The sequence below is a fragment of the Schistocerca nitens genome, chromosome 1, assembly GCF_023898315.1.
Source record: "Schistocerca nitens isolate TAMUIC-IGC-003100 chromosome 1, iqSchNite1.1, whole genome shotgun sequence".
NCBI lineage: Eukaryota > Metazoa > Arthropoda > Insecta > Orthoptera > Acrididae > Schistocerca > Schistocerca nitens.
In genome coordinates this window covers 1298492889-1298514452 of record NC_064614.1, presented here as the reverse complement: position 1 = coordinate 1298514452, position 21564 = coordinate 1298492889, and positions in this window count along the sequence as shown.

The following is a 21564-nucleotide window of genomic DNA, read 5'->3' as shown; positions in this document are numbered from 1 at the left end:
ATTTGTAGGCCGTACTACCTGTGTGGTTGTGGTATTTCTTTTTTGTAAAAAATTTTTATATTTTGAACAAATTATTATTCTCTTGTGAAGATTCAGAAATCTGTTGTGAGTTTTGCACCACTTCTTGGCGGGAAGAGCAAATATTTTCCCAAAAACTTAAGTACTGTGTGGTGTCACCGCCAGACACCACACTTGGTAGGTGGTAGCTTAAATCGGCCGCGGTCCATTAGTACATGTCGGACCCGCGTGTCGCCACTGTCAGGATCGCAGACGGAGCGCCACCACACGGCAGGTCTCGAGAGACGTACTAGCACTCGCCCCAGTTGTACGGACGACATTGCTAGCGACTACACGTACGAAGCCTTTCTCTCATTTGCCGAGAGACAGTTAGAATAGCCTTCAGCTAAGTTAATGGCTACGACCTAGCAAGGCGCCATTTGTACCATTGCATGTATCTCAAGATAGTCTCACTTGTATCATCAAGAATGCTGTATACCAAAGGACGATATAAAAGTTAAGTGTTCTAGTAGCTACGTTCTTTTCTTTATCACATTCATTACGAATCCTGTTCCAGACTTCGCGCCAGTTGGCGTGTGTGTACGTGTGCCCTCTCGGCTACCCGTCTCTGTGGACTGGCTGCCTTGTCAGTCCACTACATTAGCGTTCGTATTGTATTAATTTGCTTGTGTCATGGCTTCGCCACATTCTCCAGATGTACTGTCCGAATTTTATCGCTTGCAGAATCAGCAGACGCAGGCGTTATTGGATGCCCTGGGACAGCTCGTCCAGGGTCAACGTGCGCTGCAAAACGATGCGGCCGCCGCCGCTTCATCGCTACCGCAGCCACAAAACGCAGTTGCACCGTCCATCCGTCACTTTGATTCAACCCAAGAAACGTGGACTGAATGGTCCCGACAATTTGGATTTCATCTCGCCGCCTACAGACTTCAAGGTAATGAGCGGCAGCCGTTTTTGCTTTCGTGTGTAGGTGTGTCCACCTACCGTGTGATAGTGAAATTGTTTCCCCGACGCGACGTAGCAACTCTGTCCTACGAAGAAATTTTGTCTGCTTTAGATGCCTATTTCAAGGAAACAGTAAATGTCGTTGCAAAAAGGTATGCGTTCTTTCGTGTGTCCACCTACCGTGTGATAGTGAAATTGTTTCCCCGACGCGACGTAGCAACTCTGTCCTACGAAGAAATTTTGTCTGCTTTAGATGCCTATTTCAAGGAAACAGTAAATGTTGTTGCAAAGAGGTATGCGTTCTTTCGTACAAAACGTACGGCCGGTCAAACTAATCGGGGGTGGGTTGCAACATTGCAAGGACTTACTAGGGATTGTGCGTTTGAATGTGAATGTGGACTCCCTTATTCAGATACTATGGTGCGAGATGCAATTGCACAGAACGTTTCTGATGTTCGCATACGGGAACAGATTTTGAAACTCGTCAATCCCTCCCTTCAACAAGTGATAGACATATTGGATAGGCAAGACACACTTGACTTTGCTCAGGAATCATTTGATACTTCGCCAGCAGTGTGTTGCATTAACCGGCCCGCCGGGCGCTCTGCGCGGAACTGTAAACAGCCTTCGCGCACGTCCGCACCGCCACGTGTCCCGCGAAAGCAAGCAAATGCAGTGAAATCATGCCCGCGGTGTGCAACTAGACATTCGCGTGAGAATTGCCCGTCACGCCAGACTATTTGCTTTTTCTGTAACAAGAAATCGAACCAGGGACACTCAGGCTCGGGCACCTTCGCCCATGGACGTTCATGTAGTTAATGCCATTCCGCCCAGTGTTCCTCTCGCTAACAGTGACTGTGTTCGTCCCACAACAAGTGTGCGTAGACGTCGACGGAAGTCCCGTCACGTCGCACGTGATTCTGTACCAGTGTCTGTTCACGTTGCACAAAACAGTCAATCTTGTCGTCAGCAGGACAATAAACTTTTTGTAGATTTGGACTTTGCCGGACAAGTGATACCATTCCAGCTCAATACCGGAGCTGCAGTTTCATTGCTCAATCACGCCACGTACAAACAACTGGGCGCACCACCGTTGCGTGCTGCACGTGTTCAGTTAAATAGTTATTCCGGACAAGCTATCCCTGTGTTAGGACAGTGCACTCTTCTTGCTACATACAAGGAACAAACAAAACTTGTGTCATTTTACGTTCTTCGTTCTTCTACTGCAGTGAACTTGTTTGGTTTCGATTTATTTCAGTTGTTTAACTTGTCTATCGTCAATCAGGTCCTATCAGTGAATCAGACTGTGCCTTCAGCCAGTGTTTCTAGTCTATGTGAACAATTTGCAGACATTTTTGCACCGGGCCTTGGTTGCGCTACGAACTATGAAGCACATTTGGAAATGAAAGTAAACGAGCAACCGAACTTTTTCAGAGCGCGCAATGTTCCCCACGCATTGCGTTATGAGGTCGCCAACCACTGCGATATCTTGTATCGGTCCACTGCTAAGCACAGCAACGCTGATGCGTTGTCCCGTTTGCCTGTTGCTGAGGATAAAGCATTCGATTCTTCCGAACTTGCTTGCATGTTCATTGATACGGAAACCGCTGACGTGGTCGAATCGTTTCCGATTGATTTTCGTCGTGTAGCTACAGCCACAGCTGCTGACCCTGTCCTTGCTACTGTTTTGCGTTTTGTTGCTACGCAATGGCCCTTGTCAAAGTTGCGGATCGAGGATCCGTTGGTTCGCCGATTTTTTGCTCACACGGAGAGACTTTTTGTACGACGTGGTGTTTTGTTGTTGCGTTCTGATAATGATCAGTCCAGAGTCGTGGTCCCACGTTCGTTACAGTCCTCTGTCTTACGGCTTCTTCACCAAGGACATTGGGGTATAGTGCGCACGAAACAACTTGCTCGTCAGCACTGTACTTGGTTCGGTTGGATGCTGCGATTACGAATATGTGCTCTTCTTGCATGGCATGTGCCGAACAACAATCCGCACCGCCGCGGAAATTCTTTGCATGGCCGAAAGCCACTTCCCCTTGGCAACGCTTGCACATAGATTTTGCCGGTCCATTCTGGAATGCTCGATGGTTGGTTGTGGTCGATTCTTTCAGTAATTTTCCTTTTGTTGTCCGGATGTCTTCCACGACGTCATCTGCCGCCATACAAGCGTTATCCGCTATTTTTTGCGTTGAAGGTCTTCCGCAGACTATTGTTTCCGACAATGGCCCACAATTCATGTCTGCCGAATTTCAGTCATTCTGCAAGGCCAATGGTATTCAACATCTGACATCCGCGCCGTTTTCGCCACAGTCAAACGGTGCCGCTGAACGATTGGTCCGGACTTTCAAGTCACAGATGTTGAAATTGAAAGAGTCGCATTCTCGGGAGGACGCGTTATTGCTCTTTTTGTCTTCGTATCGCTCTCAGCCCCGCGATGGTCGCTCGCCGGCTGAGTTGCTCCACGGTCGTCGTCATCGAACTTTGATGTCTTTGCTGCATCCGCCGCATCAGGTTCCTGTGCAGCGGCAGACTCCTGCTTTTGCTCCTGGCGACGTTGTCTTCTATCGCAACTATCGAGGTTCACAGCATTGGCTCGCAGGGCGCATTCTTCGCTGCCTCGGCCGCGCGATGTATTTGGTTTTGGGGGCCTCTGGTGAGGTGTGTCGGCATCTCAATCAGCTGCGCCTCTGTCGTCGCCTGGGTTCTGCCGCTGCCCGTCTGCTTTCAGCGACGGTGCCGTCCGGTCAGCGCCCTGGGGACCCATCTACTGGCTCGCCTCATCCCCAGGTGTTACCGACGCTACCTTCCCTATTGCCTCATGGCGACGCCGCCGCCGCCTGTTCTCCCGCCGGCGCCGCCCGCAGTGGACGCTTCGCTGCAGCCGCCAAGCGCCTCCCTGGGTCACGCGCCGCCGTCCGCTTCCCGTGACCAGCTGTCCTCCGCCATGGAACTCTTGCCCGCTCCGGACCACATGACGTCATCGCGCGTCGGATACCCCGACGCAATGGAGGTCGACCCTTCGGCCCCTCCTGTCTCATTACGGGCGCATACACCGCATGTTGACGTGCACCCTGGACTGGGTTTTCAGGCGTTTCCTAGCTCCCCTCGGACCGAATGGCAGGGTGCGGGTGGCACAGCCTTGCCTGTTGTTAGGCTCCCCACCCCGTCGCATATGTCAACATGGGGTCCTCCCCACGGCGGGCGGAAGCCTTATCCCACGACCGTTCGCCGATTTGCGGGGGAGGAATGTGGTGTCACCGCCAGACACCACACTTGCTAGGTGGTAGCTTAAATCGGCCGCGGTCCATTAGTACATGTCGGACCCGCGTGTCGCCACTGTCAGGATCGCAGACGGAGCGCCACCACACGGCAGGTCTCGAGAGACGTACTAGCACTCGCCCCAGTTGTACGGACGACATTGCTAGCGACTACACGTACGAAGCCTTTCTCTCATTTGCCGAGAGACAGTTAGAATAGCCTTCAGCTAAGTTAATGGCTACGACCTAGCAAGGCGCCATTTGTACCATTGCATGTATCTCAAGATAGTCTCACTTGTATCATCAAGAATGCTGTATACCAAAGGACGATATAAAAGTTAAGTGTTCTAGTAGCTAAGTTCTTTTCTTTATCACATTCATTACGAATCCTGTTCCAGACTTCGCGCCAGTCGGCGTGTGTGTACGTGTGCCCTCTCGGCTACCCGTCTCTGTGGACTGACTGCCTTGTCAGTCCACTACATACTGTATGTGATAGTTTCCTCAAATCGTTTGCAGAAGGCCTAACGTTCTCAAGATCAAGAACAGAGTTCGCATTGCCACTTAATTTGTTTGTGTCATGATGATGTTCGATCGCGACCGGATATGAGACATAGCAACTACGAACAGAGAAACCTACAGGACCAGACAGAGCTAGAAATTTTCTTTGTTATACTACACCACACATTAAACGAAGTTGGATTTAAATCACAGCCGGCCAGAGTGGTCGAGCGGTTCTAGGTGCTACAGTCTGGAACCGCGCGACCGCTACGGTCGCAGGTTCGAATCCTGCCTCGGGCATGTATGTGTGTGATGTCCTTAGGTTAGTTAGGTTTAAGTAGTTCTAAGTTCTATGGGACTGATGACCTTAGAAGTTAAGTCCCATAGTGCTCAGAGCCATTTGAACCATTTAAATCACAAACAAGGTAAAATAGCAATGCGCCTTCTGCCTTAACTACGACGTTTGTCGACATGCAGTCGGTCCCTGGTAGCCGTATGAAAACTATAAAAACGCCGTTATTTCTGTTGCCATTAATAGGAGATGGATAGCATAGAAGTACTTTAAGTAATAAGCAGGCACTACAGCATTCGAGAGCACAATAACCAATTTAATTACCTTAGTATTTCCAACAATAGGCTCCGTACATTTCAGTTTTATATCTTGCTGACTGTTTCTTTAAATAAAGTCCTTTAACATTTTAGACATTTCATCTTAGCTGCATACATAAATTCTTACGTAGCACTGCACAATAGTAATATTTTATAATAACTAATTAGTGAATGCGGACCACGCCATGTACGCGTCCGCAGTCTTTAAAAAATATCAGGACTATGGAAACAGAAGAGGATTGCCATTTTTCAGCTGTCAAAAATTTAGAAACACAAAATATCTCTATCGATACAATTTGTGAACAATAAGTATTCCACGCTGTGGCGCTTAAGGTATTCTTTGAAATATCAGGTGATCACTGCAGCAACGATCTAAGAAATTTTTACGCAAATTGTATGGCTTTTTGAGCCTGCATGGTTAGATTATCGAATGTAAGTTTATTTAAGCTATCGAAACAGATACTGATATTATACTGTCTCCCATGAGGAGGGAAGGAACAACGGAGGTATTACTTTCGTCCTCATGTCACTCGTAATATTAGTGGCTTTTAATACATGTCTATTGCTGAAATTGTGTAGTCATATAGTACTATACACTTGACGCTTCATAAAGTTATCATACTAGAGAAAACATTCATTGTTAAGATCATTAGTAAAAATTGTCTTTGTGCAGTTCTGCATCTGTGTTTTGGTCACAGGGTTTCTTAATATCTACAACATGGAAAGTATTACTATTCACAATAAAGAGCTATATACATTAAGTGGAGATGACAGGCACTGTCGCAGAGAAAAAAATACATACACATAGAAGTACCTATATAATCGTAAAATACTTACAAAGTATGAAATTGACATTACATTTTCATTATTCTTTTACACGGTTTCCAAATTTTCAGTGTCTCTACAAGCTCGATAGGCTCGTGTTTATTTCGTCGTAATATTCTTTCTTGTTTTACACACATTGTACATTGGTTTGTGGATCACACTGTGGTTGGTTGGTTGGTTTGTGGGATTTAAAGTGACCAGACTGCGATGGTCATCGGTCCCCACACTGTGCCGTCGAATTGTTTGTCAAGAACCGCTCACGATGGGAGTCCCTTTTCTACCACTTCAATGAATGGAATTTGCCATTCTCCGTCAACTCATGAATATGGAAAATAAATACAGAATACTCTGCATTACTATTACCTAAAATTATCAGTTTAATTACAATGGGTTCAGGATGCGTAAGGCTCATTTTTTTCTTTCTTTCATTTCGCACTGATTTCTGCTCTTGTTTTTGACAGTGGTTAAGGCAAATATCAACCTCGTTCTGACCGTGGCCGAAATTTATTCTAGTCGTGACCATTGTATTATTCGCTTAATACAAATCGTTCTCTTTCAGTCTCTAAAATATGCTGTTTGCTATGGACATATAGAACAGAATCCTTCAAAGTAGTATGAAGTCTCAATTATTGCCGGAGCGAGCCACGCGGACCCGGCCATTAGTTTCAAATATCCATTATTTCGTCATACGCCACTGCGCGGCAATGTTGACAGACCAACACGGGCCAGTATCGCGCGCGCAATCGTAGATTGGGTGTGTGTCGTGTTGTCCGCAGACAACGTGCTGCGTTTAATGCACGTTGTTTGAGAATTGCTGCTGTTGCTTCACCGAGGAAAGCTGCACGAAGTCATCTCGTCGTAACACTCGTCAACTGTCCGTAAAGAACTCACAGGAAAGTGAATGAAGTTATTTTGCTGGCTTGCGAGGGCTGTATGGCGAACGACACTTATTCACTGACCATTGCACACGTTAAAAATAAAACTAATACACACATGATGTGGTATAAAGAGTCGTGACACAGACTCTCTTCGATGCACAAATTTTTCACTCTCACTTTGATAGGCGTTCGTGAACTAAACGTTGTCCTTCATCTCACTTTCCCTTTGCAAAAATAACACTTTCACAGAAGGATAACAAGATACTTGGACTAATAATATTTACATAGTTTGTTTACATGTACATATATATTCTTAATATAATGGTCACGTCCGGTACAGAACTGCGGTCGATCATTTTCTTTATGGCTCTCTCTTGCTTACCAGTTAAAATTTACGTCTTCCACTCAAGACTGTTTTTCAATATCCTCTTATAAACTCATCTACCAGTTTCATTTATTCTTTACTGTCAAATTCTTATAACATTTTTTAATTGTCTCAAAGACAAACTAATTGACTTCCTCTTTGAGAACACTCCTCTTCTTGTCACTCTTTTTCTTTGTGTGTCCATTAACTTGTGTTTACTGGGTTATTTGAATTGAGGACAGCCTCCAGACAGAGACTGCCTCTTTTTCCATGCGGAATATTATTCCCTTAAAAATATACGGGCGATGAGTAACTAATCGCGGATTACAAAGACAACAAACTCAATTGCATGCCAAACAAGGGCTTGACTCTAATTTGCTTCAACAAGCAAAATTTAACTGATCACGTCGCGAACCTACACGCTTTTCATATGAGTTGCTTCGCCCAGACAGCACAAATAAATCTCTACGAGCTGATCCTTGGAATAGGAGGTTTGAAGGATCATCAGGGGTCTGTATCTTGGATAAGATTTTATAAAGGAACACAAAAATCAGTATTTAAATAATCTGGACATTATGAAAATTATCATACTAAACAAGAAACATTTGTATGCGAGCGCTTATGCTGCTGCAATTGCTTTTTGCGTGACATTCACTTCGAAAATATAACTGATCCATTTACATGCCTTTATGCATGTGCTTGTTTGACCAGTTATTTACTTGGTTACTTGACTCTGTAGTCTTCTACAAGAAGCTCTCATCCATTCATCATTTTTTTTAAAGCATTGCAGACTCCTGCTATTAATCGCTACATTTAGTCTTGGGCTGGCATTTCCTAAGTATAATATTTCCATGGAACTTATAATATAGCGTTATCTCTACCCCTTCTTTTACTTGCTACACCTTCGAATTTGCGTCAGCATAACTTACCTGCCATAGACTTTAAAACTCCTAATGAAATTTTCCACATACATTACATTTAAGCATCGGATCTTACACATGTTCTTTAGCATATTATAATTTACTCGTTTTTGAAGGTAGTGTGTCGCTCTCATTACGATATCCTCTGTTATTGTTTGATTCTAGTCACGAAAAGTTGTGAACCTTTATTTTTCACAGGACTACAACTTGTCCTCCGAGAGACTTTAGTTTCTAAAAAAAAATCCTTTATTATAAGACCTGAGAGAAGGGCACTGAGCACTCCTTCCTCTTTGCTTTATACATCTCGGGGGCTGATCACCACACGAGCAGGCATCATATACTTATGTACTAGCTAACTTAAAACTAGTACTAAGTTCTCTCTTTGACATTTTCCTTTACCTGTGTTCAGTTAACAGATCGGTACAAACTTTACTCATCACTGTATGATGACCTCCAGACATAGTAACTACTGGCTTGTCATTTTTCGTCAGTTATCATTCGACGTCGACAATTTACCTTGTTCTCTGATGATGCTTTGTAATAGCCTCGTACTACTAACACCTGTAAATTCCTTGTGTTACCATTGCGGAATTTTCTTAAGTCACTATGGTGGAACAGACCTTTAATCCTTCCAGTCACGGGGTCGGCTAGCAAGTAACTTCCTGTGTGCAGCTTCCTGACAATAACATACGGGCCTTCGTAAACGCGCTGCCACTTGCGATTTTTGTTTCGTAGCTTCGATGGTTTAAAATGAGTCCTTAGTAAGAATCTCTCACCTTCTCTATATTCAATAACCTTATTTACCTTTTTGTCAAATGCTTTTTTACGGACGGTTGCATACATTGTCAGTGAAATCAACGCCTGTCTGATTTTGGTGTCTAAACTTGTCTCTTGGTCTTCCACCTTAGGAAGAGGATTGATCGATTCATTTCGCTCTTTGTTGGCTGACATGAGTTCATGCGGTGTGAAGTCTGTTGACAAGTGTGGAAGATTATAAATAATCTCTTCAAACGGAGTAACAAATTCGACCCACTTAGCCTGCCTGTTAGGAACATAGGTCCTAATGAATCGATTGAATTCCTTGAATATTCTCCCAGTCGGATTCGATTGGGGTCGATAATAGGATATTAAAATTTGCTGAATGCCGTGGCGAGCGAGGAATTCACGCCAAGTACAACAAGTGAAGGTCGAACCATTGTCGGCCAGCACCGACTCGGGTGCGCCGAATCGTGGGAAATAATCACTTTCTAAACGCCGTACAATTAGCCTGGTGCAAGAAGATTTTGCTGCATACAATCTAATGTGTTTTGTGAAATTGTCGAGAATGGCTATTAGATACTTTTCACCTCCCCGTCCAGTCGGGAACGGTCCAGCCAAATCAATACTCAGGAGTTGGTTTGGTTTTTTCGGAAGAATAGGATTGAAGGGAATCAACATGGAAATATTTAGTGCTTTTGTCTTCTGGCAGATGATACAATCCCTTAGTAACTCATATACTTCATGATGCAGGTTTGGAACATAACAGCTGGCCGTGGTCGCCGTGCGGTTCTAGGCGCTTCGGTCCGGATCCGCGAGAGTGCAACGGTCGCAGGTTCGAATCCTGCTTCAGGCATGGATGTGTGTGATGTCCTTAGATTAGTTAGGTTTAAGTAGTTCTAAGTTCTAGGGGACTGATGACCTCAGATGTTAAGTCCCATAGTGGTCATAGCCATTTCAACCATTTTTTTTAAGATAAAAATATGAAGAAATTTTTCTTTTACATTTCTTCGGGCCATAGTGACCCCAGGAAATGTGTGTGTGCCACAAAAGATGTTCAACAAAACCTTTTGGAATACATACGCACCATCTTTCGATCGGTCCGGAAGTTTTGTGAAATAGAACCTGATTATGCAATTTATAAAATCTCCACACTTTATGATTAGGCTTTTCTGTGAGGATCTGCTGAACTAACTTTTCTCCATTTTGGATCAGTATCTTGGAGAGCTCGGATATCTTTACACAACTGAAGAAAATATTTTCTGTGGATCGGGTCTTTCGTTAAGAGTATCCAGTAATTAGACATTTGTTCCACTAACTCGGTGGTTTCAGGCAATTCTTCTGGTGATCGGGATAAAGCATCGGCAATGATATTGTCTTTTCCTTTAATATATACTATTTGAAAATCATATTCCCTTAGAAACATGCACCACCTGGTTAAGCGGGGATGTTGAAGCTTGCACGTTTGAAGAAAAGAGAGTGCCTGATGATCAGAAAATACTTTGATCTTCTTTCCATAGATGTAGTAGTTGAATCTTTTAAATGCCCAGATGATGGCGTCGTGTTCGTGTGACTAGGGCCTCCCGTCCGGTAGACCATTCGTTGGTTGCAAGTCTTTCGATTGGACGCCACTTCGGCGACTTGCGCGTCGATGGGGATGAAATGATGATGATTAGGACAACACAACACCCAGACTCTGAGCGGAGAAAATCTCCGACCCAGCCGGGAATCGAACCTGGGCCCTTAGGATTGACATTCTGTCGCGCTGACCACTCAGCTACCGGGGGCAGACCCAGATGATGGCAAGGGCTTCGAGCTCCGTAACAGAATATGACCTCTCACATTCTGATGAGACTCGACTAGCGGAGCTGATTACTTGAACTTGCTGACGTCCATCAACGATGTCGATTTGGAACAAACAGGATCCAATGCCCACAGACGAAGCATCGAACATAATACAAAATTCTTTATCCTTCTTAGAATTATGAAGAATATTGCTGTTAACAAGAATATTTTTAATTTGTTCAAACCCTTTCTGACACTCAGAATCCCAATTCCAGTACACATTCTTTCTTAACAGATTAGGAAGAGCTTCATTGCTCATTCCCTGACTCGATATGAAACGCCTTAAAAATGACGCAATGCCTAAAAAACGTTTCAGCTGTTTTTTTGTTGTGGGTGTGGGAAAACTTCTCAGGATCGGGCCTATTCCCTTCTGCTGTGATGATATGTCCTAAGAACGTGATCTCATTCTTACCGAATTTTGACTTTTGAAGATTGACCGTGACTCCATAATTTATAAATCTTTTAAATATTTTCTGCAGTGTCATCAGATGGTCTTTCCATGTTTTCGATGTTATTAGGACGTGATCCACATACAGAGTTACTTCATCCAATAACTCCGGTTCTAAAACATAGTCTAACGCTGAAATAAAAACTCCCGAACTCACATTCAGTCCAAAGGGCATGACTGTAAAGTGATAAGATCGGCCTGCAAATATGATGCCGTGTATTTTCTTGACTCAGGCGCTAATCTCACCTGCCAATAACTGTTTTTTTAAGTCAATTGTGCTGAGGAATTTAACTCCATTAAACTTCTGCAAGTGTTCTTCCAGGGCCTCGGGTCTCGTTCGAATCGGCACTATTATTTTGTTTATCAGCCTTGCGTCTAACACTAATCTCACACTTCCATCAGATTTTAAAACTGATAGCAAGGGGCTCGAATACGGAGCAAGTGACGGCTCAATCACCTACCAGAGTAACATTTTCCTAATTTCACGTTTGACAGCTTCACGTCGTGATTGGGGAACTGGGTAGCTCGTTTTGCAGTGGGTCTTATAGGGAAGCACGTCCATATGATACTCATATCCCTTTAATAATCCAGGTTTGTTGGAGAATATCTCCACATGACTAACTAGCAAGTCAAAAAGTTCACTCCTTTGATACTTAGTCAAACCAGCCGCTTCAAAAGCTTTGTTATCCAATTCAGTCTTGTCAGGTAGTAAGTCAACATATTCGTCCTCACGAACATCTTCAGAATTGGTTTCATCATCTGCCCATACCGCACCTTAAATTGACATTTGTTAAGCACTGGTTTTACCTTGCTGCGTCACAATGTTATTGTTACCTGTTCCTGGTTCGCAGTAAATCTACAAGTCCCATTTTCAATGTCAATTTTTGCTTTTGTCAGCCTGACAAACTCCATTCCAAGGAGGCATGGTACCGATAAGTTGTTTACTATAAGAAAATTGCACATAACAGAAATAGAGTCAATATTTACTTAAAGTTGCGCTTGCAAGATTACACGCTGTGTCATAGGCCCTATTGCTGCAAACACTGTACAGCCTTGTATAGGGAGAGATAAAACTTTACTCACTGAAGAAATTTGCTTGAACAAACATGAAGATAAAACATTAACACTGACTCCCGTATCAATGATTGCAATTATGGGCATGTTGACTATTGAAACTTGGTAGAAGCCCAAACTTGTTCCTCCCATATGTCGTTACTGTCATTATTGTCAGTCTCTTGCAATAAGTCATCACGTAAGTCGGTGCCTTTGTCATACCTTATTGCATCTACTTGAAATGAGTTGATAGATTCCGTGCCCCCATCTCGTTCGGCAGCATCCTTGTGGAGACTTAAAAGTGATGTTTCTAGTTTTCCTGGTTGTGGTGGTTCTCTCTATCGGCTATCGCTCTTAACGTCTCCTCCGTTTCGTGTTGGTGTTGTGGCTGTGGCATGAAGTGTGGTGGACAAGTTTCTTGTCCCGTGTATGATCCATTTGGCGCATAATAGATTTGTGTAGTCCTTTGCCGTTTCGGCTTCGGATTTCTTCCATTATCATTTGAGTGACCGGAAAAATTTATATTTGTTGGAGGTCGAAATGTATTCTGGGCCATGTAGTGTATTGTGTTGTCATTATTAGCAAAATGTTGTTGTCCTCCACTTGTCCCATGCCATTTATGTGATTTCCACTCCCGCGTCCTGTTAAAGGCTGGTCCGCTCTGATATTTTCCTTGGTGTGGTGGTTTGTTTCCGTACTGATTTTGTGGATAATTGTGTATTGAGTTTCCGTACTGTGGCCGTTGTGTACTACCCATTGGGTTGCACCGTTGTTTATTATTATTCTTCGGTCGAAACTGTCCATTTCCGTACGACACTGTTGATTTTTGTAGCCGCTGGACGGTTGGCAGTAAGCGTCGCTAGCGCGTGCACTTTTCTCATTGCCATTGTTGACCGCGTAACCTCCACTGTTTGGTCTACTCACTTCATTCGGAGCGCTACCAACATTTGCTACCGCGTCTTCGCGAATCAAATCCAATGAGTACAATTTGGAAATAAATGCTTCGGTATCGTCCTCGGAAACATTAACTAATTTCTCCCTTATAGAGATGGGCAATTTAGTTTTCAAAATCATGACCGCATCTTTATTTGTAATTGGAGAGGCCCAGAATTTAATTTTTGCTAAATATTTTTCGAAATATCTTGTGAGACTGCCGTGTTTCGAATTGAACATTTCGGCATTGAACACTTCTTTTCTTAAGTGCTGCTGAACACCATCACTCCAAAATTTGTTCAGAAACATCCGCTCGAATTCATTATAGCTCCTACACTTGTCTGTTATTTCTATCCCCCATAAGGCGGCATCTCCTGTTATACACCCCGTTACAAACTATATTCTTTTCTTGTCTGTCCAACTGTTCGGAAATACTTCAGAGAAGTTTTGCAAAAATACGATCGGGTGTATGTCATGTTTTTGCGGGTGAAAGGTTGGAGATGTTTTGTGTTTCAATACACTTTCTTCCTGCATTTGGGTTATGAGTGTTGGTGGGCTGTTCGCTGCAGTGTGGTTATGCACTGTGTCTGTTGGACTGTGATATGATGTGTGATCAAGTGGATGTCTGTAATGAATTTGCCTATTGTCATTTCGGTATGGGGAGTGATTACATTCACTACCCATCGGATGTGAGGGACTTTCCACTTTGTCCTTTTGTGTCTGCACCTCTTCAATGACCTGCTGCTTCCATTGAGGAAGGTCTTGTGCCAAAGTTCGCCTTATCTGTCCTAGCTCAGACAACACGGTGTCTCCCGAATTTTCCTGGTTCCGCTAAAAGATCATAAGTAACTTCCCTTACTACTTCCTTCAGTTCTGTCTTTACCTTCTTTTCTATCAGATGGTCTTTGGTTTTTATCCACTCTGTGTAGTGGTAGCATAACGCTTCCGTGTGAGTCTTTACCGTAATTTTTACCTGTTCATCTATGTCAAGTGATTCTACTTGTTTCGTCAAGTCATCTATCTCCTTTCCCATATTAGTGACAACCAGATTCACGGCGCTGACCTCCTTTGACATGGTACCACAATTACCCTTTAATGCTACAGTTTCGTTATGGTATGCTTCTACTGTGGCATTAATTTCACCCTTGGCAGCTCCTACTGCTGCATGAAATTTATTAGATACCTGCTTGATCTCAGCCTCAACCTGTTCACGGATCTCCGTTTTTACTGCTTCGATTTGCCCACTTATTTACGACTTGACATCGCCCAATTGGGTATTCAGATCAGTTTTCAAGTCGATAGTTATTTCTGTTTTTACCACTTCAATTTGTTTATTTAAATCGGTTAAAGCTCGCATTAGTTCTTTTTTGTTTTCCTCCTCTCGTTCAGCTCTTTCTCCTGCTTTTCGTTCCTTTTCTAACTGCAATTGTTCCTTTTCCCTATCATTATTTGCCATCCAATTTTGGATTTGAAGGAGCATTGCATTCGTATCTACAGTTGGATTGCTACCCGTGGGAATCGTTTGAATTAATATCACCAACGTTAGCCTCCGCCTCCACTCGCATGCTAATTGCACATGATCGCAACGAATATTGAGAGTTGTTAATATCGTCAGTGTCACCTGCTGTCAGGATTAATTTCTGTTTACCCTCCGCCATCTCGTGGTGTCTGTTTGTCAACAGTATTACGTCAGCTACACCTGGTCTGCTACGCGGTTCGTCTCTCCTTTGCTTGTGCCATCACGTCACGTGCTGTCTGTCAAGTATGGGAGTTGCACTCACCTAACAAACGACAGTGAACTGAAGCGGAGAAGACAAGATGGAATACGGGTACACTAAACAACTGAATTAGCACACAGCACTAGCATTTTACATGTAACACGACGCCATATTTTCACTTTGACATCAAGACTCAACAATGGGATTTAGACACTAAGTTGCAAATCCTACTAAATTTTCACTAAAAAAATAATTTTAAGCTGATTTTTTAAATGTGCAGATGGAAATAAAAGGAAGAATGGTAATGTAGCTCGAAACACAACTGTACTACTGAAGCGTCACAACTGCATATGAATTTTTTTCTTAACTTCCGTTTGGTGTCTTGAAAGTCGGCAACAGGGTATAAAATTTCTCCGTTTTCCGCCGTCGCCTCGTCTTTCCGCTTTGAAATTTTCGTCCACAATTTTTAAAGTGCGTAGCGTGCATATGAACAAAAAATGTATTGTTAGATACATCTATATTAGCAGAAAACACAAGGAGGACTGATTATCGAGATTTCAGTCTAACCCCACATTTGGGCGCCAAGTGCGGTGTTTTTTCTTTTTAATTATATTTTGATCAAATTATTATTCTCTTGTGAAGATTCAGATATCTGTTGTGAATTTTGCACCACTTCTTGGCGGGAAGAGCAAAGACTTTTCAAAAAAACTTAAGTACTGTAAGTTATAGTTTATCTATATTTCACCTGAAATCGTTTGCAGAAGGCGTAGCGTTCTCAAGATGAAGAATAGAGTTCACATTGCCACTTAATTTATTTGTGTCGTGATCATGTTCGATCACGACCGGATATGAGACATAGCAACTATGAACAGAGATACCTAAGGGACCAGACAGAGATGGAAATTTTCTTTGCTATACTACACCACACATTAAAAGAAGTTGGATTTATATCACAAACAAGGTAAATGGCAATGCGCCTTCTGCCTTAACAACGATGTTTGCCTGGTAGCTGTATGAAAACTATAAAAACACCGTTATTTCTGTTGCCATTAATAGAAGATGGATAGCATAGAAATACTTTAAGTAATAAGCAGGCACTACAGCCTTTGAGAGCACAATAACCGATTTAATTATCTTAGTCAGTATTTCTAACAATGGGCTCCATACATTTCAATTTTATATCTTTCTTGCTGTTTCTTTAAATAAAGTCCTTTAACATTGTCGTCATTTCATCTTAGCTGCATACACAAATTCTTACATAACACTGCACAATAGTAACATTTTATAATAACTAATTAGTGATTGCGGACATCACAACTGTATTAACAGAAGAGGATTACAATTCTTCAGCTGTCAAAAAATAAGAAACACAAAATATCTCTATCGATATAATTTATGAACAATTCGTATTCCGCGCCGTGGCGCATAAGGCATTATTAGAAATATCAGATGGTCACTGCTCAGCGATGAGCTAAGAAATTTTTACACACACGGGTTTTATGAACCTGCATGGTCGGATTATCGAATGTAAGTTTATTTAAGCTATTGAAGCAGATACTAATATTACAGACACTAACCAGAACACTACTTGCTCTATCTCACTTCATACACGTGAATCCAGATTAGGGCATCAAACTACGCCACCACCAAGCATCTTTATTCTACCATACAAAAAAAAAAAGAAGCAAAAATATGGTTCGAAAGAATAGGGTGGTGAGAAACAGATATTATAGCCCTACTTTGCAGCAGCGAATACTTTACCATCCTACTGGCCAAGGCGGCACACTACGATGCGTTCGGCGACTGAAGTCATGGACGGTGGCAATCTGTTATTAAATGCGCGTTCCCGAAAAATGCAAGTACACGGTCTCGCGTTCAGTTAATTCAGAACGCAGGTACTTCCCGAAGGGCCTCTGAAACCCCGACGGATTCAAGTGTGTGTGTGGACCCGTTTGCTAGTCGGCCAAACCAATTAGACTCCGTGCCACGACTGTGCGTATCGGAATACATCAAATGTTTAAACGGCCGACTTGCGATGACACTACCCGAATTTACTGTATTATTATTAGACCATGTGGCATCGGACTTCCGGAAAGCGGCTCTCGCGTGTAATAGATTTGAATAGACGCCCTATGGTGATCCAACTACTAAACGGAATTTTTGGAAGAAATAATTATAATGGTGCGTAACCAACTAAGTTTTATGTCTATATTTGATTATTAGTAGCAATGATAATCTCTTTGAAGTGACTGAACAGGGAGCACTTAATTCTGTATGTTTGATATTGCCCATCAGGAGGACACTATTCATTTAAAACACTACCAGAGCCTGAAATCGTTTCACAATACATAAACACACATGATAAACACTTGAACTTGTTTTAGGTTAATGTAAACTACACAAATTGTAATTACTGAATTTAATGTGATTGAGCTTGCATTGTGCTGAAGACACAAAGTGTACTGTGGTGGCAGCAATTTCCTTGAATGCTTAATTAAAGAACAATATGGATATGCTTGTCAATATAGTTACTGAAAACACTGATTGAGAATTACGTTGCTCGGACGGAACCGAGTAATTTTTGACTATGGCAGTGCACTGAAAAGCTACCACATCGAGCTGGATAGTAATTAAGGAGTCAAAGTACCTGGCATCTTCAATGGTTCAAATGGCTCTGAGCACTATGGGACTCAACTGCTGAGGTCATTAGTCCCCTAGAACTTAGAACTAGTTAAACCTAACTAACCTAAGGACATCACAAACATCCATACCCGAGGCAGGATTCGAACCTGCGACCGTAGCGGTCTCGCGGTTCCAGACTGCAGCGCCTTTAACCGCACGGCCACTTCGGCCGGCCCTGGCATCTTCCATCCGTTCCATGAAGCGGAGTCTGCTGGCAATTTCGGCGTTAATTCCGACTATTTTCTCTTGCAATATAGCTACGCCGATACTCACGCACCATAACTTTTCACTGTTGTTGCAGCACATAGAAATCACTGGATGTGGGGTAATAATGAGCTATTTCCTTTATATAATTGATTACACTCGGGGAATGCAATTTAAACCACAAAATTATTATTGTCTCCGAACTTTACACACTGTAGAGAACTTGGTTTGACTATTACACAAACTGATTCACAGAATATAAATGTACTGGTAATGGCGTCGGTATAACCACCACTCTGCATCATAATACTCCTGTAAGATCAATTATAGTTCGTTGCTACCGAAGTGAGCTCACCAATGGACCTCATCAGTTATCGAGATCACAATACGCCATTGGATGCGGCTACTGGTCCCTTCACACCTCGCCGTCGGCTCAAGCAACTCGTCGCAGTTAACGCAGCATTGCACCGTGCAGTGCCATGTACCCCAGAGCGGGAAACCGTACTATTTTGCCGCTCACACTCCATCTCCATCGAAATACCGCGTCTTACAAGCCTTAGTGTCCATTTACCTTGTAGCCATACGATAAACGAAGTCAATATCTGTGTTCAGGTCACTTCTAAATGGTCTGTTAGCAACGTTACTATAGCACACACTGGCAGTCACTTTTACGCCACTTAACACTTGTTCTGCCTCGGAGCTACGCCAACTTAACTTCTACCGCCAATATTACGCGCCAACCTGTACACTGTTCTCATTCTCGGGGATTCCCCCCCACACCTAAACATTATTTACATTACGCCAAGTTCTCTGTTTACAATTAAACATACCATAGCATTACAATATTCAATTACAGTCATTTTCATATATTAAAGTAATACTACATTTATATTTTTACTACACGTAACAATATTATTTAGTTTAATTCTTTTGTAATTTCGCTGTTAGAGTGCAGCACAAGCCAGACACTGTCTCCCTCATAGCGTTCTTTAATTTAGCTGCCACCAGGCGGAAGCACTTCCGCTTTGCCTTCGATTCTGGCCCACAGATGGCATAAGCGTCCACTTTCTCTACCGTTGCACCTTGATTATGCCTGGCCTTCACTAAATCGCACGTTGTCACATTACAGACTCAAGACAAATAAGTATACCCACGCATCACTCGTTGTGACCGTGCTGATATAAGCAGTACCTCTGATGGTTCAGAAGGTGACTGGCACAGGCTCTAAGTCACGCCCTAGCAAAGAACACACGTCTCACCGTTTAGGTAAAGACCTGCAGTTCTTTACTAGCGAAGCACCAGTGCAAGAGGCTTGTACAAGAGTGACGATCTCCCTTTCTCTGTGTTGCCTCCTCAGCTTGGTTCCAAAAGCACATTTCTCTTTTTTGACTTCCCCCAATTTCGCACAAGCCAATTATGAGCTGGAGCCCGGCATTCTAAGCTCAGCGAATGGTCTTTGCACTGCAAACCGATTTGACCAATCAGACACTTAAAGTTAATTGGCAGAAAACGGAAAAAATTCAGCTTCGCGGCCTCTTTCCCACACGTTTGCCGTGTCTTAATATAATAATTAAATCACTAAAGACCAAGAACTCTCATGGATATGACGGGGTATCTAGCAGAATACTGAAGTATTGTTCCACGTATGTTAGCTCAGTACTTAGCCATATCCGTAACTTTTCCTTTAGGAGTGGTCGGTTTCCTGACCGATTAAAGTACTCGGTAGTGAAGCCACTTTATAAAAAGGGAGACAGGGATAATGTTGACAATTATAGACCTATTTCTATGCCATCGGTGTTTGCTAAAGTTATCGAGAGGGTTGTATATACAAGGTTACTGCAGCATTTAAATTCACATAATTTGCTGTCAAATGTACAGTTTGGTTTTAGAAATGGCTTAACAACTGAAAATGCTATAGTCTCTTTTCTCTGTGAGGTTTTGGACGGATGAAATAAAAGGTTGCGAACGTTAGGTGTTTTCTTTGATTTAACGAAGTCTTTTGACTGTGTTGACCACAAAATATTACTGCAGAAGTTGGAACATTATGGAGTAAGGGGAGTAGCTTACAATTGGTTCGCCTCCTACTTTAAGAACAGAAAGCAGAAGGTAATCCTCTGCAATATTGAGAGTGGTAATGATGTTCAGTCCCAATGGGGCACTGTTAAATGGGGCGTTCCCCAGGGGTCGGTGCTGGGGCCACTGCTGTTTCTTGTTTATATAAATGATATGCCTTCTAGTATTACAGGTGATTCAAAAATGTTTCTGTTTGCTGATGACACCACCTTGGTAGTGAAGGATCTTGTGTGTAATATTGAAACATTATCAAATAATGTAGTTCATGATATAAGTTCGTGGCTTGTGGAGAATAATTTGATGCTAAATCACAGTAAGACTCAGTTTTTACAGTTTCTAACTCACAATTCAACAAGAACTGACATTTTAATCAGACAGAATGGGCATGTTATAAGCGAGACGGAACAGTTCAAGTTCCTAGGCGTACGGATAGATAGTAAGCTGTTGTGGAAAGCCCATGTTCAGGATCTTGTTCAGAAACTAAATGCCACTTTATTTACCATTAGAACAGTATCTGAAATAAGTGACACTTCAACTCGAAAAGTAGTATACTTCGCATGTTTTCATACGCTTATGTCGTATGGTATTATTTTTTGGGGTAATTCTTCTGATTCAAAAAGGGTATTTTTGGCTCAAAAACGGGCTGTTCGAGCTATGTATGGTGTAAGTTCGAAAACCTCTTGTCGACCCCTATTCAATAGTCTGGGAATTTTGACATTGCCCTCACAGTATGTATTTTCTTTAATGTCGTTTGTTGTTAGCAATATTAGCTTATTCCCAAGAGTTAGCAGCTTTCACTCAGTTAATACTAGGCAGAAATCAAATCTGCATGTGGAATGCACTTCCTTGACTCTTGTGCAGAAAGGAGTGCACTATTCTGCTGCATCCATTTTCAATAAGCTACCACAAGAACTCAAAAACCTTAGCAGTAGCCCAAACACTTTGAAGTCTAAACTGAAGAGTTTCCTCATGGCTCACTCCTATTCTGTCGAGGAGCTCCTGGAAGAGCTAAAAAATTAAGCAAATTCCAGTGTTACATTCTTGATTTTCTTTATTTAAACTAACGTCTTGTCGCCTGAATATGTTTCTTATATTTCATTTTATCTGTTTCTACAATCGCGTTATAATTTCATGTATTGACTCGTTCCATGACCATGGAGACTTCTCCTAAATGTGGTCCCACGGAACAATAAATAAATAAATAAATAAACACAATACAGGGTGGAACCACAGCCCGCCATTAACAGCTTGTTATCTCCCCTGTTGCGTCCATTTCAAAGTTTGCAAAGAACGGCCATAAACTCGCATTGACAAAGCATGTTTTGAAACAGAGTCTGCACGTCTGGGCGCCAGTTTTCCTGTCCCACGGACATTTGCAGAATGTTTACATTTCTTTTGGCGGCTTGCTCACTAACAAGGCCTACTATGCGCTGTCGGCGACTTTTCGGCGCTAGGCCGTATACCTGGACGTCTGCCCCTGTCCGTGGCGCCAAGCTTAATGTGTTTCTCCACAATACGACCGCGGCACGGGG